At 31.5% G+C, this 3,894-nt stretch overlaps 1 long non-coding RNA gene across 7 annotated transcripts; it reads right to left on the minus strand.

The window, feature by feature from the left end:
- Window positions 1-1,873: 1,873 nt before the first annotated feature.
- Window positions 1,874-3,637, minus strand: LOC139862429 (uncharacterized). Of its 7 annotated transcripts, none has more exons than XR_011764184.1 (5): window positions 3,404-3,637; window positions 3,153-3,205; window positions 2,972-3,053; window positions 2,191-2,886; window positions 1,874-2,070 (listed from the first exon to the last, which is right to left on the minus strand). It is a non-coding gene; the product is annotated as an uncharacterized lncRNA (long non-coding RNA). The 7 variants fall into 7 exon arrangements; XR_011764180.1 differs by having other exon boundaries at window positions 2,191-2,685; window positions 2,823-3,053; XR_011764182.1 differs by having other exon boundaries at window positions 2,191-2,699; window positions 2,823-3,053.
- Window positions 3,638-3,894: the final 257 nt, after the last annotated feature.

Below are 3,894 nucleotides of genomic sequence, written 5' to 3' on the forward strand. Positions count from 1 at the left end.
TAGTGCAATTGGAGCTCTTATGTATCTTACAAATTGTACAAGACCTGACATTTCTTTTGCAGTTAATTTGATGGCAAGGTTCAGCTCAGCTCCTACCAAAAGACACTGGAATGGGATCAAACACATATTTCGATACCTTCAAGGAGCTACTGATTTAGGATTATTTTATTCTAACGAATCGAAACAAGATTTGGTTGGTTATGCAGATGCAGGTTATTTATCTGATCCACATAAAGCTAAATCTCAAAATGGATAAGTATTCCTAAATGGAAGTACCGCAATATCATGGCGTTCTCAAAAACAAACACTTGTTGCAACATCATCAAATCGTGCCGAAGTGATTGCATTACATGAAGCTACTCGGGAATGTTTTTGGTTGAGATCAATGACACAAATCATTACTGATTCTTGTGGACTAGAACGCGATAAAAGTCCAACAACTATCTATGAAGATAATGTAGCTTGCATAACACAGATGAAAGAAGGGTATATCAAAAGTGACCGAACAAAACACATACCTCCTAGATTCTTCTCATACACTCAAAATCTCATTAAGGACAACCAGATTGAAATGAGATATGTTCAGTCTAGCAAAAACTCTGCTGACCTTTTCACCAAAGCACTTCCAACTGCTATTTTCAGAACACACGTTAATAATAATGGCATGAGGCATGCTCAGAAGATGTAACAATTCAGGCATTGCCTACTTGAGGGGGAGTCAACTCTATGCTGCACTCTTTTTCCCTTAGCTAAAGTTTTATCCCAATGGGTTTTCTTTAGCAAGGTTTTTAACGAGGCAGTACTAGTTATTCTCTAATAAAATTGACATCCAAGGGGGAGTATTATAAAAGTCAATTATGGATGGTAATTTTATTATTATTATATATATTGTATAGTAGATTTTTATTAGTATAAATATATGTGTTATGTAAGCTCATAAGGTGCACATTTTGAGAATAGAATTGAAAACACATATTTCTCTCATATTCCCTCTATATACTTATTAGTAGTCTACAGTCAAGAACCAGGCCACTAAAGGTAGTTATAAGCCTACTGAATTATAACAATATTGAATTTTTAAAAACCCCTGTTGTCTATTTTTCATCCCGTCTATGTCAAGGTCAAGGGTATTTTAGTCTCAATATTGTTAAACTTGAAGATTATGAGGTCATAATCATGATGTGGAGATTTCAATGATCTAGATTTAAGGGTTAATTATAAATGGAAGGCTAGGATTAATTGTTATTAGATAAGATGACCTATTTTTATGTTTGTTATTATTATTATTATTATTATTTATATATATATATATATATATATATATATATATATATATATATATATATATATAACTGTTATTTAAATTGATGAAGTTTTTTTTGTCAGTTACTCACTACAAAAAACTTGGCAACTTCTAACGCTTATTACTTCAATTTTTAACGCTTAAAAATGAAATATTTTAAATTCTTAACGCTTTCCCTTGGTGTGGAAAATATGGGTGTCAGAAAAGTTTTGCCATTTTTGACGCTCGTAAGTGCGAGTAGTTCTTCAACTTTTTGACGCTTACGAATGTCAAAAAATAAGGAAAATTTTCTAAATGTAAATACAAATATTAATTTTTGACACTTTGAATTGTTAAGAAATGAAATTTTTCAACGCTTTCAATGGTTAAGATATGCTAGTTTTTGACACTTGTTTAAAGATGCAACTTTTTGACACTTCCAACTGCTAAAAATACAGTTTCTCAGGCTTCTTATAACAAAATACTCGCATTCAAAAGTGTCAAGAACTGAAATTTCTAAGTGAAGTAAAAGTTATTCATTACAAGCATCTGGATTCATTACATTTATCCAGATCCATATATTTTAACACATAATTTCAAACTATCTTCATATTTCCAGTATCTGAATTCATTACAAGAATATCTATATAAATTACAGCAACCAATTCAATTAAACAAAAACAACCCCATTTCATGATTTTATACGGTCATTCTACCTAACATTTTATTTCTAGACAACATTGTATATAAACTATCGTATAAACTGCATCTTTGTAAAGCTCATCTCCCTGTATCAAAGAAATGATGTCTTAAAAATGGTCAAACAAAGCATATGCAATCAAATATCAACCGGAAAACACTAATATCTAAAGAAACGCAATAGTAGTTGACCTAAAGAGGCTGCTCACCTCCATTAGTTTTCTTGCTTGTTGGTGCATTTCTGATCTTGATGCACAAATGTTCCAAGTGTTACTCTGTGACAAATGAATATTTGTCAGTATGCGTACCTACATATATTCTGTCAGTTGCAGCATAACTCACTTTTTACAAAAACAGAAAATAATAAATAAAATCTGACCATTTTACGACTATTGAGCTTCGCCTGTAATTCTTGAAGCTATAGCATTTATCTCGTGATACTTAGTAATTTAGTGAGTAGGTTCCTAAATACACCAAACATCTCATACGGATTATCATACTTTTCGCTTGAAAACTACTTAACTTTTCAGACGTATGATCAGGAACATCAAAGCTTAGTAACGTTTGATATTTCCGTCAGAAAATAAGCGTTAAAAATCGAGCTTTTATTTGTAGTGTGTGTATAAAAAAGTTGTTCTACATAGAGAGTTCTAGATAGACACAGAAATCAGTACCTGATCATGGTTTAGAAGAGACCTGTCATCCTGCAAGTATAAACCTGAACCATCATTAATTTCAGAATTTGACCCACAAATACATAAATACAAATACATATAAATTAAATGGCAGCAATAATTGTTAACAAGAAATGTGACCCAACTCCACATGATTAAACCTGTACCTAAAAGGGAGCAGTAGTCAGGGTCCTTGTTCACTTGCAGGATGTATTCAATTATATTATATGGCTGAAGAAAACAAGATCATGTGGAACCACATAATATAAAAGAAGATTAACAAGAAACAACACATTAATGAATGCTTAACTCATACTTGCTGGTGGCATCAGCATAATGAACTGATTTACAGAACTCGACGCTAACATTCTAAGAGTGGAAGGTAGATATTGAAACAGCTGTACGAAAAAGAAAAGAAAATGCAACAATTATGACCATGAAAAGGTGAACCAAGAGATTAAATAGTTACATTATAACAAAAAAAAAGAAAGTGTTACATTGAGTAATCCATGAGTTTCTGCATCCAACATTTCAAAATATCCTCGCAGATCTGTGATTTACAAGTGATTATCATTCACGTGCGCTAACCCTCACATATATTTAGAGACAAAACTTATCACCATTTTGAATTTAGTGTAATATAGTGTATAAGTATTATGAGGAATTGATCACAACAGTTATGTCGTAAAGATCTGTTAATTTCTACTTAACACAGCTTTTACAAAGTGAGATCAAAGAAGATGCTTACTTGAACCGATGATAGACTCTGAGCCAAAACTCTAGGAACTACGATAAGGAAATGAAAATTAGCACAACACATCCACTGATAAATCAATATCAACAATAATCAATAGTAAAGGAATAACTAAAAAGAAATGAAAATTAGCACAAGTTCACTTAGTGAGTAAACCCTAACTACGTGATTCAATTAATCACCAAATTATAATTAAATACAACAATTAAACATCAAATTATCAATAAATACAACCGAATAAAACCCTAACTAGCTGTATTAGCAAACACTATTCGATATGTGGTTGAACTTTGAAGGAACAATTAATCATCGAATCATCACTTACATACAATTAACAACATGAACGAATTCACTCATTGATTAAACCCTAACTAAGTGATTCAATTGAAGTAAAAAGGAATTCATTAACAACAACGAAATATCACTCACACGGAGTCAACAAAAATAGATCATTGATATTTATTCATTAACTGTTTAAACCTAAC

Source organism: Rutidosis leptorrhynchoides, chromosome 8, assembly GCF_046630445.1.
Source record: "Rutidosis leptorrhynchoides isolate AG116_Rl617_1_P2 chromosome 8, CSIRO_AGI_Rlap_v1, whole genome shotgun sequence".
Lineage (NCBI taxonomy): Eukaryota > Viridiplantae > Streptophyta > Magnoliopsida > Asterales > Asteraceae > Rutidosis > Rutidosis leptorrhynchoides.